At 54.1% G+C, this 14,837-nt stretch overlaps 1 long non-coding RNA gene across 2 annotated transcripts; it reads right to left on the bottom strand.

Annotated features, from left to right (window-relative positions):
* Positions 1 to 12,211: 12,211 nt before the first annotated feature.
* On the bottom strand, positions 12,212 to 14,183 carry LOC135406131 (uncharacterized). Of its 2 annotated transcripts, none has more exons than XR_010426138.1 (4): positions 13,293 to 14,183; positions 12,795 to 12,939; positions 12,433 to 12,683; positions 12,212 to 12,315 (listed from the first exon to the last, which is right to left on the bottom strand). It is a non-coding gene; the product is annotated as an uncharacterized LOC135406131 (long non-coding RNA). The 2 variants fall into 2 exon arrangements; XR_010426139.1 differs by having other exon boundaries at positions 12,479 to 12,683.
* Positions 14,184 to 14,837: the final 654 nt, after the last annotated feature.

Below are 14,837 nucleotides of genomic sequence, written 5' to 3'. Positions count from 1 at the left end.
ATGTCATATGAGTGATGTGATGTCACAGAGGAGGATGTGATGGCGCAGGAATGATGTGATGTAACTGATGCCTTAAGCCCCTAGTATAGTTTTTATTTTTCTAATTTTTATAAGCTTTATAAGTTTTATAAGTAGTAGAAGTAGATTTGAAAAGCAGCATCCCTCACTCCCTTTCCCTGTATTACAAGTAGTTTACACATTCCTTAACCCTCTTACCCCATTCTATGCTCCCCATATCAAATCTACCCCTGAATTCAGTGGCAATGTTTAGTCTCTTGTCAAGACAAGGCCTAGGCTGTTTAGAGAACAGCCATACCAGGGCCCGAACAACAAAACAGAGTCAAGAACTAGGTGACTATATACCCTCTGTGCTCTGAAGATGATGAGACTGATGAAGAGGTGGTCCTGAAATACACCCCAGACTCACTTCTCAGGGGGTGGACCCGGGGTGGGCCAGAGCAAAGGCTACGGTGTGGCCACAGTTGGGATTGGACAGACAATATTATAAAATGTACCATCTCGAGCACAGCGGCGCGTGTCTTGTAACATCCATTGCCTTGGCACAATTAAACTCTTTCCTTATCTCACCCCTAATTAACTGCTCCTGAGTAATTTCTTTAGCACCAACATTCCACGGCATCACACAGAAGAGGATGTGATGTCACAGGGAAGGATATGACGTCAGAGGAAGGATGTGATTCACCGTGCAGGATGTGATGTCACGAGAGAGGTGATGTCATACGATGGATGTGATGACATAGACCAGCTCTGATGTCACAGAGGAAGATGTGATTTCACTGAGGAAGGATGAGATGTCACATGGGAGGATGTGATGTCACAGATGAGAATTTTGTGTTGTGTGATGGATGTGATGTCACAGAGGAGGGTGGGATGTCACAAGAAGGATGTGATGTCACAGTGGAGGATGGGATGTCACAGGAGAGATATGATGTCATACGATGGATGGGACTTCATAGAGAAGCTGTGATGTCACAGGGAGGATGTGATGTCACAGAGGTAGAATGAGATGTCACGGGGGATTCCAGAGTAACTGGTGGAAATATCCACTGAGGGGTTTCCCTTTTGTTGTGACGTGTCAGTCCCCGAAAAAGGACCCTGGAATTCCCCCCACCTGGTGGATCTGTTTGGTGGAGGGTTCCTGGGCGGAATATGGGACAGACTAGATGGGACTGCCAGGGTTTTGTTTTTCCCTGGGGCACCACCAGATAAACAAATCTCCAAGAGTTGGGTGAATTCCCCTTCCCCCCGTTTCCCGGCACACACGGGAATCTGCTGAGGTTGGACAAGACCAAGGTGGTGCAGCCGGGTCAGGGCAAGCCCTGGGATCGGTGCAGGCTGGGGGAGGAAGGGATGGAAGTCCCTGCTGGGAGAGGGCTCTGGGGGTGCTGGTGGGTCCAGCTCTGCTCTGGGGACAATTGGGATTGTTCAACCTGGAGAAGAGAAGGTTCCAGAGAGGCCTTAGAGGCCCTTCCAGTGCCTCGAGGGGCTCCCAGGGAGCTGCAGAGGGATTTTGGACAAGGAGCTGTAGGGATGGGAGAAGGGGGAATGGCTTCCCACTGACAGAGGGCAGGCTTAGGGGGATATTGGGAAGAAATTTTTCCCTGTGAGGGGGGAGGCTCTGGCACAGGTTGCCCTGAGAAGCTGTGGTTGCCCCATCCCTGGAAGTGTCCAAGGCCAGGATGGACGGGGCTTGGAACAACCTGGGCTAGTGGAAGGTGTCCCCGCCCATGGCAGGGACATGGTGGCACGGGATGAGCTTTAAGGTCCCTTCCCACCCAAACCAATCCATGATTCCAGGATTCTGTGCTGAGACAAGTCCCTGTTGTGGGCAGGGACTGTAAACCAGTCCATTATCCCAGTCAAAACCAGGACAACAGGACAGACACCTCCTACTCAGTCTGGTCCTGCCCCCCCTCGTGCAGCTACTGAGGGACTCTGGGAAGCCGAGGGCACCAGGAAATTGGGAAGGGAGATGTAAATGTGGGGAGAACAGGGCCCCCTTTTCTCCTCCCCTTTCCCTCTGGGAATCACCACAACACCTCCCTGCGGGTCATGGCCTGAGGAGAACGGCCCGGCCCAAAATCCATTTGGAACCAGAGGGTGGGAAAAATCCCACAGCAGGGACTGCAGGAACAAGAGGAATTTCCCCAGGTGCTCCCAGCTCTGCTCAGGGGGAAGGAAGGACACAGTCCAGGGGGGATCAGCTGAACCTCAGGCACCCTGCTCACGTGTCTCGTCCATCTCTCTCTCAAACACCAAACTGGGGACATTTCCCTCTTCCAATGAGCTGCTGCTCCCACAATTTGGATGATCCAGAGTGGGACCTTTGGTGTTGAGGGGCTGTAAATGCCTCCTTCTTGAGAGACTTCATCTCCCCTGGGCCCCTCCTCAGTCAACGTTCCTTAATTATCCAACAAACGAGGCACGAAGCAGAAAAGAGGAAAAGGAAAATCTTCCAGGTCACTGCCGGCTCCTGGGGAAAATGCAAGGCAAATAGTCAAGTCATTCAGCTGAGATGTTTTCCCAGCTGCCCTACAATGGTCTCTTGTGTGTGGTCAGGGGCCTGTAAGGATGGAAGGTGTTGTGGAACTGTGGCCAAAGGTGAGTGGAGAATTGAGGCTGTGGCAGGTGCCGGGAGCCCCCGCTCAGTGCCTGTCCTTGATCTGTGCCCACGGGGGTCCCAGCCCAGAGGGGCCTGTGAGGCGGGTGGGGAGGGAGGGAGAGTGGGGCGGGAAGGTGCCATCCTGCTGAGGGCCAGCGCTGGGCCCAGGGCAGGGCAGGGCCATCCCTGGGGACAGGGGCACTGGGGCAGCTGTGTGCCAGGGCCAGCCCAGTGTGGAGCCAGAGCCCTGCTGGGCTGCCAGTCCCTGGCCCCCCCTGCCTGGGCCAACTGAGCAGAGCGGGGCCCGGCTGATGCGGGAGGACACGGTGTGCCCAGCTGGGACAGGGGCAGGGCCATCAAAGGGCATCTGCCCCTCTGGGCTCTGCTCGGGGAGGCCGTGGCTGGGCCTGCACCACTTGGGGGCTGCAGTGCCCGCAAATGGGCTGGAGCCGGGCACTGCCACCACCCCAGCACTTCCCTGGGCCCAGCCCTTGTGTGCCAGGGCCAGCATTGCCCAGTGCTCCCCAGTGCCTGCCCAGACTGGAGATCCCAGTCACCCGCCTGTGCCCATTGCCCGTCAGCCCCTTTATCTCCCAGCTCCCTGTTTCCCTGATCCCGGGCTCCTGGTGCCCCAAGAAGGGGGGCAGTGCCAGCCCCACGTTCAGGACAGGGGCTGGAGTGGGAACAGGGACAATTGTGCTCAGACACGCCGGGTTTGGGGCTGGGCTGAGCTCTGGGGTGTCCCAGAGGGAAAGCTCTGGAAGGGATGGGCAGGAGGACATGGGTGGATCAGGCTTTGGGGGCTGTTGGAGGATGGATTGTGTTGTGTGGGATTGTCCTCCCCTGTGACATCACATCCTCCCTGTGGCAGCACATCCTACCTGTGATATCACATCCTCCTCAGTGGCATCACATCCTTCCTCTTACATCACATCCTCCTCTGTGACATCACATCGTCCCTGTGACATCACATCTTTTTCTGTCACATCACACTCTTCACATCCTTCCTTTTACATCACATCCTCCCTGTGACATCACATCCTCCTCTATGACATCACATCCTTCACATCCTTTCTGTGGCATCACATCCTCTTCTATGACTGTCGTGGTTTGAGACCCCTAAAATCCAATTCCCGGGTCCAAGCCCCCTTCCCACATCTCACCCCAGTGTGAGATGGATTTCCCAGACACAACACAAGACTCAATATGGGATGAAGGGAATTATATTGCAATCACTACACAAATAAATATTATAATACATCATATACATAATCCTAACTATCTCTCCTATGATAAATCAGTGTTTACATTGGATCAAATATCTTCCCTCTCCAACAAACTTTCAGAAGGGAAGAAGGAAAAGATCCTTTCCACTCATGAGCAGCAGTGTCTCTCTTCTTCCATGCAGCAGCTGTAGCTGGATTGTTGTAGCTGGATCTCTTTCCAATAGACACCAGAGGGGTCTCCTCTCACCCCTCTCGGCTCTTCGTCTCCAATCAAAGGTCTCTTTCTCTCTTCCATGGACTGCAATAGCAGGGACAGGCTCGCCTCACCGTGTTATATCATGAAGTGCAGGGGGCTTTGTGACGGTCCCTTTCCTCAGGGGATTCAAGCTCCCCTGAGTCAGAACGTTAGGGCAGCTTTCAGTTGAAAGTCTTTGCCTCGAGCGGTCCATCAGAGCTCCTGTGCTCTGTCTCAGGCTGCCAGCTGGGCAGCAGCGGGGGCGAGGCCCTCCTCCGCATTCCTTCTGCCCGTCCCGCTCCAGCTCCGGGACGTCTCCGAGCTCTCAGCTCCTCTCTCCCCGGTGCTGCTGCATTCCAAGACTCCCCTCAAGTGGGAGTCCACCGCCTCCTCCTCTCTGGGAGGTCTCAGAGGGGTTTTGGGGAATTTTGGATTCAGTTCTTACCCCAGACTCTGTCTCTGTCGAGCTTAGTCTTGCTCTGTTGCCAGCTCTCTCTCTCCTTCAGACATCTCTCTGTCTCTCTGCTCAGCTGCATGCTTGTTTCTGATCTCCTGGGCTTTCTGCCATAGCCTCTGCTCAGTGGTGTCTCTGCCGCCGCCTTTCCATCTTCTGCTGCCCACTCCCAGTGGAGAAAGACTCCCAGCTTCTCAGTCACAGACCTGGATCAGTTTAACACTGTTTCCGAGTTTCTCTGACCCCAACCAGGGGCTGGGGGGCCGTGGCCCCCCATCGGGGCTCCTGCCCCCTCTCCTCATGGCTTCAGAACATGGCCACTTCTTCTCCAACAACAACATCACCCTTCTTTTGCAGTCTGATGGGATATGTTTAATTTTGCAGGAGTGCTGATTGGGTCAACACCAAGAGAGACACCACCCCCTCGGGGGTTACCATGTTTTTAACTCCAGGGGAAAAACTTTTTTTTCCCCCACCACAGTGACATCACATCCTTCACATTCTTGCTGTGACATCACATCCTTCCTGTGACATCACATCCTTCCTGGGACATCACATCATTTCTGTGACATCACATCTCTGCTATGACATGACAGCTCCCCTGTGACATCACAGCTTTCCTGTGACATCACATCCTTCTCTGGGACATCACATCTCCTCTGTGGCATCACATCCTTCCTGTGACATCACATCTTCTCCCATGGCATCACAGCTCCCCTGTGACATCAAATCCTCCTGTTTGACGTCACATCCTGAAGCCAGACAAGACCTAGAAAACAAGTAGAGCTAAAATCTAAGCAGAATATAGGAATATAAGCAGGATATAAAAATATAAGTATAAACGAAAGCACAAAGAACCTTGCCAAAACTTAGGTAGGATGCACTGCCAGCACTTAGAGATAGAGGATAGATGGTACTGTACACCGAAAGAATGCACACACTCCCCCAACCTGAGTAAGATAAGGGGGCAAAATAGGATTTGGGTCCAAGAATATTGCAAAATACACCATTAAGCCTGCCAAAATCAAGAAAGTTGAAAAGTTCAGCCGAGGAAGAGGAGTAAAAACGACCACCAAAGGATGAAGAAACAGGAACGACCCTCCTGAATTCTCCCCAAATTGAAGACCACGCCTCCGACTCCGCCTAGACTCCGCCTATTATGAATATTATAATCACATGTTGCAATTATATGAATATGTATGTAAACCTGTTGCAATCACCTGTAAAAATGGTATAAAAACCTGTAAATTCACTGGAGAGACAGAGCAGTTTTGTCCAGCGCCAGCTGGCTGCTCTCCAACGTTGCTCAATAAACATACCTCGCTGCTTAAAGACTAAAATTTGTCTCTGAGCAGTTTTCTGAGCCTTTTTTGGGGGCAAAATAGGCATCAATCCTCCTCTGTGGCATCACATTCATCATGTGACATCACATGCTTCCTGTGATATTATATCATCCCTCTTACGTCACATCCTTGTTGTGACATCACATCTTTCCTATGACATCACATCCTTCCCGTGACATCACATCTCCCCTGTGACATCAAAGCTCCCCTCTGACATCACATTCATCACTGTGGGGACTGGGGGGCACTGGGGGGCACTGAGAGGGACTGGGGGGGCACTGAGAGGGACTGGGGGGCACTGAGAGGGACTGGGGGGACTGGGAGGGATTGGGAGGGACCGGAAAGTGACTTGAAGAGACTGGGTGAGACTAGGGGGAACTGGGGGGGACTGGGAGAGACTGGGAGGGATGAGGAGGGACTGAAGGGGACTGGGAGGGGATTGGGAGCAACTGGGGGGAACTGGGAGGGACTGGGGGGAGATTGGGAAGGACTGGGGTGGACTGGGAAGGGAATGAGTGGGACAAATTGGGAGGACCCATGTTTGACTGGGAGGGAACTGGAAGCAATTGGGGGGCACTGGGAAGGATTGTGGGGGCACTGAGTGGGACTGGGAGGCACTGGGAGGAAGTGGGAGGGCAGTGAGAGGGCCCATCCCCAACTGTGACCCCCCCGTGACCTCCCCTGTGCCCCCCCACGTTCCTGGGGTGCCACGGGAAGAACATCCTGCTGTCCAACGGGAACAGAACGGCCTCCAGGCTCTCCAGCTACAACCACGGGCTGGTGGTCGTGGGGCAGCCCCTCCCCCCAGCTGCCTCTTCCACGTACCCCTCCCTAGTGACGTCACAGGGGAGCGTGGTGATGTCACAGGGGATGTGGTGATGTCATAGGGCAGTGTGGTGATGTCATAGGGGATGTAGTGATGTCGTAGGGGGCACGGTGAGGTCATGGGGGCATGGGGATGTCATAGGGAAACGTGCTGATGTCATAGGGGAACATGGTGATGTCATAGGGGACCATGGTGATGTCATAGAGGAACGTGGTGATGCCATAGGAGGCACAATGATGTCATTGGGGACCATGGTGATGTCATTGGGGAATGTGGTGATGTCACAGGGGACCATGGTGACGTCACAGGGGAATGTGGTGGTGTCATAAGGACTGTAGCAATGTCATAGGGGACTGTGGGGATGTCGCAGGGGACCATGGTGATGTCATGGGGGAGCATGGGGATGTCATAGGAGAACGTGGTGATGTCCTGGGGGCGTGGTGATGTCACAGGGAGCATGGTGATGTCATAGGGGACTGTGGTGGTGTCAGACAGGAATGTAGTGATGTCATGGGGGCATAGTGATGTCATAGGGAAGGTGGCGATGTCATGGGGGAATGTGGTGATGTCATAGAGGGCAGGGTGATGTCATATGGGAATGTGGTGATGTCATAGCAAAACATGGTGATGTCATAGGGGAAATGGTGATGTCATAGATTAACATGGGGATGTCATAGCGGAACATGTTGATGTTATAGGGGAACATGGGGATGTCATAGGGGAATGTGGTGATGTCATAGGGGAACACAGATGTCATAGGAAATGTAGTGATGTCACAGAGGAATGTAGTGATGTCACAGAGGAATGTGATGATGTCACAGGGGAAAGTGATGATGTCACAGGGGAACATGGTGATGTCATAGGGGAAAGCAATGATGTCACAGGAGAATGTGCTGATGTCATAGGGAGCGTGCTGATGTCACAGGGGAATGTTGTGATGTCACAGGGGAACACACTGAGGTTTGGGGGTAGCTGTGTGATAACATCACTCCGTGTGTCGATGACATCACTCCGTGTGTCGATGACATCACCGCGGTTGTTGATGGTGTCACGGTGACATCACGGTGACATCACCCAGGTGCAGATCGACACCCTGAACCCGCAGTGGAGCTCCTCGCTGGCCCTGGGGGTCACAGGGACAATGACAGGAAGGTCAGGGGGACCACCAAAAACACCCCCTGAACCCCCCCAGGAGCCCCAAACCACCCCTGGGACCCTCAAACTAACCTGACCCCCCTGGGACCCCCAACATCCACCAGGGTCCCCCAAGCACCCCCACCTCCAGCCTGGATCCTGCAGAGGAGGAGGGGTCTTCCACAACACCAGAAAGCTCAGGGGCACACCCAAAATATCCCCCAAACAACCCCCAGGACCCCCCAACCACCCCTGGGACCCCAAAACCACCGCTGGGACCCCCACCCCCCCCCCCCCAAGATCCCTGAGCCCTCCCAAACCCCCCCACCCCCAGCCTGGATCCTGCACAGAAGGGGGGTCTTCCACAACGCCAGGAAGGTCAGGGAGCTGCCTTGCTCCCAATGCTGAAGAAACAAATCCCTTGCTGCTTAAAGATGCCAAGTCTCTGAGCAGTTCTGTTATTCCAAGGTTTTTCTGCATCAGTTCATATCCCCCCTTGGAGTCTGTTTTGCCCGTGAAGGTGATCAGGAAGTGACCTCTGCCAGCTCTTGGCTCATGAATGAATCCTTGGCTGTTTTTTTCTCTCCTCTGTCCAGTTGCAGAGGGGAGTGAGAGAGCGGCTTTAGGGGGTCCCTGGTGTCCAGGCAGGGCCAACCCACTACACCTGCTGTCTGTGCCCTGTGACTGGACCTGGTGACAGTGATGGAACGGAGCACGATGATCCTCCCTCCCTTCCCTGGGTGCTGCTGGACAGACCTGGTGTCTGAGCCCAGCGGGAACACCTGATCCCTGTCTGTGCACTTGTCCCTTGAGGGGACAGGCATCCCTCTCGTGCCCAGTCCTTCAGCCCCTCTGCCACCCACCACCACAGCAATAATTCCTCCCGTCAGACCCCAAAGCCAAACCCCAAAGCCGCCGAGTGCCGGCAGCGCCGGGAGCCAGACCCGGCAAAGGGCTCCTGCCCCTGCGCTCTCCCGGCGGGCGGGAGAAGCTGTGCCTGGAGCCGCTCGCTTTGCGCTGGGCTCTGCTGCCTCTGCCCCTTCCCACCACCCCACCTGCTTTTGGACAAACCTATTTCTTGATCCTGAAATGCGGGGCTGGGGCAGGATGGTGTTGCCAGGTCTTCCCGGCTCCTTTTGTTTCTCAGCTCTGCCTGGCTCCGGGGCACGGCTCGGCCTTCGGCTCTGCCCGGCTCTTTTTGGCCTTTGGGTCTCCCTGGCTCCTTCCAGCCCTCAAGAGTTCACAGTGACATCGCTTTTGGGTCCTTTGATATCGGCCCAATGCTGCTCATCTGTGGCACAGCGGGGCCTCCTGGAGCCATGGGGACATTGGGACACTCCAGGGACACATGGAATCAAGGCTGCCCATTGACCCTGCAGGACCTCCTGGTGCCCTGGGGCACCTCGGACACTTCCTGGCCTCTTGATGGCAAGGAGGAGCCTGTGACAATGCAGGGCCTCAGGGACCCAAAGGCACCCTGTGACACTGGGACACCTCGTGGTTATCGGTCTCTTCCCACAGTTCTGTGCAATCACAGAGAGGCAAAACAGTGGAGCCTGAGCGTGTTGATCCAAACTAATCCCATCTCACCTGAAGATGTCCCTGCTAACAGAGGTCCTGTGTGTTCCCTCTGCTCTCTGGGCACTTGCATCCTTTGAGAGCTGCCCATCACTCTGGTAGCCAAGAGCACAGGGCGGGGGATCCCCTGGAGGGGGAGCAGAGACATCTTTCCTAGATCACCTTGCTCAGAGCCCCATCCAACCTGACCTTGAATGTTTGCAGGGATGGGGCATCCACCACCTCCCTGCAAATGTGTTCCAGTGTTTCATTCTCATCATCAAATGTTTCTTCCCTCTCTCTAGTTTGAACCTCCCCTCTTTTAGTTTAATTCCCTCACCCCCTGTCCTACTGTGACAGGTCCTACTGAACCCTTTGCCCACCTGTTTCTAAAAAGCTGCCTTGAAGTACGGGAAGGCCCCAAGGAGGTCTCCCCACAGCCTTTTCTTCTGCAGGCTGAAGAGCCCCCACTGTCTCAGCCTGTCTCCATGCAAGAGGTGCTGCAGCCCTGGGATGCCCTTGGTGGCCTCCTCTGGAAGTGCCCCAAGAGGTGCATGTCTTTGCTGTGCTGAGGAGCCCATGGAGCTGCAGGAGATGCCAGGGCTGGCAGGGGAATCCCCCCAAGCCATTGCCATTGCGGGCGGGTGCGTTGCAGACAGCCAGAGGAGCCCAGAGCTGGAGGCAGCACTGCAGGGGGGGTCTCAGCTGAGCGGAGCAGAGGGGCAGAACCCCCCTGCCCTGCTGCCCACGCTGTGGGATGAGCCCAGGACACGGGGGGTTGTGGGCTGTGAGCTCCCATTGCTGGCTCCCATCCTGCTTTTCATCCCCCACTATCCCCATGGCCTTGGATGCAGGGCTGCTCTCCATCCCTTCAGCCCCGAGCCTGGCCCTTGACATCTGGGGGCATTTGACACCCGCTGGCTCCTTTGATCCCCTTTCCCATCCCTCCCAGAGCAAAGGGAAGGACTGAGGGGCCTTGGCTGATTGTCCCTGGCCCTCCCCTACCCCGACACCAAGCTGTTCTCCTTGGGGACGGTGCTTGGACAGCCCCAGTCAGACCCTGTTTCCCGCTGTGCCCCCAAACCACCGGGTGCCCCAGGGGACGTGGGAACACACATGGACACGGGAAGGCACCCGTGGATGTGGGAACACACACACCCAGACAGACACAGAGCATTTGTTTTGCTGCAGGGGTTTATTGATTCTTGCAGGGAAATTGCCAGGGCACCCAGGGGATCAGGGGGGTCCTCCAGGGATGATCATCTCCTCATGCCACTGGAGGGGCCAGGACACGGGTGTCACCACCACTTCCAGTCCTGAAAGACAGAGCCCAAAATGTCACCCATGATGTCCAATGGGACTCAAGAGGGGCCTTGTCCTGACCCCTCTCCCTGCAGGCACTGCTCACCTCAGACATCCAGGGATGCAGCCACGCGTTTCTCACGAACAAGCCCCACCACCTTCTCAACCACAGGGGGCTGGGGACAAAGCAGGGTTAGAGACACACTGGGCTGAACTGGGATGTACTGGGAGCCTGGGGCAAGCAATGGGGTCCTTGGGGAAGGTGCCTCTGGGCAGAAACGGGGTCCAGGAGCTTGTGTGGTCCTGCCCAGGAGCACTGGGGGGTCCTGGCAAAGAGGCACAGCTGGGGAGGGGCTGATCCTGGGGAATCTGGGGGGAGCCCTGTGGTGTCAGGGATTGGAATGCAACAGGGGCCCTCGGGAAGTGGGTTCCTGGGAAAATTCTGGGGGGCAGGGGTGTTCTCTGATGAGGCAGTAGGGTGCACTGGGGTATGCTGGGTCAGACTGGGATGGCCGGGAGTGTCATGGCCATGTGAGGGGAGGACCCGACTCAGGCAGAACTCCTGGTACCCACCTGAACCGTCTTCAGGATCCCAACTTCCACTAAATCCACCTGGAGAGAGACCAGGAGCCCTGGCTGGTCACTAGGATGTCCCTGGTGCCAGCGAGGGATGGGGGGCCCAAAGTGTCCCCCAGTTCCCAGACTGGATGCCCTCCAGTCCCCCCGGCCCACTCACCTCCCGCAGATCATTTTGGGTTCCTGCCAAGAGTGCCTGGGCAAGGAGAGCAAAGGGTTAAGCAGGATTGGCCCCTGTGGGGCTGGGGGAGGGACACGGGTGTCCCCAGCCCCCCCAGCCCAGGGCTGCCCCCGTCTGAAGGGGAAAATCCCTTCTGCTCCCCCTGCTCCCACTGCCCCCAGTTTCACCTCCAACTCCTGTGCCTGCAGGGCCCAGGGTGGGGATGGAGACAAGGAGAGCCAGGGGAATTCAGGGCCTGCAGGGAGGGGGGGAGGAGGTTGGGGGGGACCCAAAGATGCTGAACTGGGGGGAACTGGGGAGCCCATGGGACTGGGATTGGGGTGTTGAAGGGGCCCTGTGTGGGATACAGGGGAGGGGAAAGGAATTCAAGTGTAGGGACATGGGGACTGCAAGGGAGAGGCTTGGTGGGGACAGGAGGAGGAGGATGGAGGAGGACAAAAACGTGGGCACTGGGAGATGGTTGGGAGTGGAGAGGGAGTCAAGGAATGGACTTGGGAGGTACCAGGGCAGTGGCCTGGGTGAAAGGCAAAGGTCTGGAAAGAAAAGCTTTGGGAATGATCAGTGGGAGGATGTTTGGGGACCCTGGGTAGGACACAGAGCAGATGCTGGGGAGGAGATGCCTGAGGGGACCAAAAAGGATGGGATGGGATGGGAGGCCCAAGGGGTGGGATTTGGGAGCACCATTAAAAGAAAGAGGTGGGGGCCCTCCCAGCAATTGACAGTGGACCTCCCTTGTCAGGGATTGCTGAATGGCTTCCTGCTGTTGCATCTTTCATTTCTTATCAAAAATCACCCAAATAGTTTTCAAACAGTGCCTGCCAATGGAGCTTGAAGGCACTCGTTCCATCAAAGCCATACCTGTAATTCAGAGGCATAAATAGAGAATGTAGATTTGTCTCTTAAGGTGCTCTCTCATTTCTACTAGATGTCAATTAGTATCATGTAAAACATGATCATTAAAATTAAAACTCTTACCCTTCTATTTCCCTTTTAAAAATAATTCTGCTCTTAAAACTCTCACTTCTGTTTGATTGTTTAAAATCCAAATGAATGTGTGTACTAGTGGACACAGACAGGGCTCCCTCACAGAGAAGCCCATGAAGTATGGGCTGGATGAGCAGACAGCAGGCTGGTTGAAATCTGCTGGCTGGGGTGGTGATCAGGAGTGCAACATCCAGCTGGAGGCCAGTGATCAGCAATTCCTGGTGAACATCTTCATTGATGATCTGGATGATGGGATATAGTGCTCAAGTTTAATGGAGCTGATGAGTTTACATTCCGACTGCAAGGAACATGTTTTCACATCTGAAGCAGGGGATGGGAAACCAGAGACTCACTGTGAACACCAAATGATTTCCAGAGCCTTTCCAGAGCATTTCATTCAAATCCGGGAATTTTGGATTAAAAAATCATGGTGCTCCTCCATTACTCTGGAAAGGGACCCTGGTCTGTTGTGAGTGAGGACATTGCTGAATCTGAAAGCTGGAGAAGACAACAAGAAATGTGTGACCCTCCAGAGGATGAAAGCCCTGGATGAAGTTGTCAAGAAGTTCAGACCCAATGCCTTTCGAGTTTTACTGTTGTGTCTTAACATTTCTTGTAGTTTTTCCCTTGTTTGTCCCCTGAAATTGTTTGATGAAAAATCCCCTTGATGTCTGTATCCTTAGACCCCGCTCCCCGATTGGCCAAAGTTTGCTGCATTGAAGTATTTCCCTTTTGGTCACCCTTTCCCTAAAATGGATAAACCCTACCCCTTTTTCCCTTATCTAGTTACACTTTGCATGCTGGGGTCCCATCTGGGGTGCCAAGAAGAGCTGTGCTTTGGTACCAATTACCTCTGCAGCTGCTCGTATGCCTTCATAGGCTGCTAAGATTTCCTTCTCCTCAGGGGTGGAATTGGCCTCAGAACCTCTGTAGCTTCGGCTCCAGAAACCCAGTGGTCGCCCTCACGTCTCACCAGGCACCTTTGGCCAGAGGCTCCAGGAGGGACCTTTATCTCCAGCTGCAGAGTAGAGCACATTCTTTACCTCTGGTCCTGTCCTGACTGCTCCAAGAGCCACGGCATGTGCAATCTCTTGCTTGATCTGCCTGAAAGCTTGTTGTTGTTCAGGACCCCACTGGAAATTGTTCTTTTCACAGGTCACAAAGTAAAGAGGGCTCACCATCTGGCTGTACTCTGGGATGTGCATCCTCCAGAAGCCAATGGCTCCCAGAAAAGCTTGGGTTTCTTTCTTGTTTGTGGGTGGAGCCATTGCTACAATCTTGTTGAGGACGTCTGTTGGTATCTGGTGTCGTCCATTTGCCATTTCAGCCCTAGGAACTGGATCTCTTGGGCAGGGCCCTTGACCTTACTCTTCTTGATGGCAAAACCGGCCTCGAGGAGAATCTGGATGATCTTCTGTCCTTTCTCGAAAACTTCTTCTGCTGTGTCCCCCCACACAATGATGTCATGGATGTACTGGATGGATGGATGGGGGTCACAGCATCTCGGTTCCTCCGATACTGTTGCCTGTGTACAGTTGTCGTGGCCGTTGGCACTTCTTGTCCCCAAAGCTCCAGCGATTCCTTTCGTACAACAAGAGGACCAATGCAGCACCACCTCTCCAATTTTAAGTAGCATTTTCGCTGCCTTCACCACTAGGATCATTGTCGCTGAACAATGTAGGGATGGGTTAGAGCTGATCTTGGAGTCTTTGCTACCAAACCTTGAAGGCCACCATTAAGGAAACTGGTTACTAGGCTGTGGATGTCGAAATTAAGGAAAGGAAGCAATTTGTTCCATCCATCTGAACGGTCCCTTAGAGGATGTCCTGGGACAGGCACAAAACCAGCAAGAACCAGGAAAAAAATTAGTAAAAAGGCCATTGTTATTATTTTTCTTTCGCCTTGTTCCTAAACAAAGCTATGTTTAGATAAACAAAATCCTTCTTGGCAGCTCTCCCAGGAGTGTCCCAAAACAATGGTGGATGTTGACAAAACAAACCTGCTCTTGGCAGCTTTCCCAGACAACGTTCCCACAACAAAACCAAAGGAACCAAAACAATCCCACTTCTGACACCAAAACCATCTGTAGCTGGTTGGAGTTGGCTTCCTGCCAAACCCCACAGACTACAGAAGATTACTACGTGTAAATTTAGGGTAGAACTTAGGTGGGAGGTTCCTGTGCCACAGAGCTCTTTCCCACAGTTTCTCTTGGAAAAGAATGGAGTTCCACAGCTCATTGCTTCCATTTCAATCTTTTTGGCCTTTGACCACTCTGGAAAATCTGTACCAACCTGATGAGCAGAAGTCTTGGGCTTTACCACAGGTGTCTGGGTGGTGTTCTGAGAGCCAGACTTCTGCTCAGTCCCAAACTGATGCCAAGATGTCCCAGGCCAGGT

The sequence above is a fragment of the Pseudopipra pipra genome, chromosome W, assembly GCF_036250125.1.
Source record: "Pseudopipra pipra isolate bDixPip1 chromosome W, bDixPip1.hap1, whole genome shotgun sequence".
Classification (NCBI taxonomy): domain Eukaryota; kingdom Metazoa; phylum Chordata; class Aves; order Passeriformes; family Pipridae; genus Pseudopipra; species Pseudopipra pipra.
The sequence above is the reverse complement of the archived record's forward strand: the minus strand, read 5'-3'. Positions and strand labels throughout refer to the sequence as shown.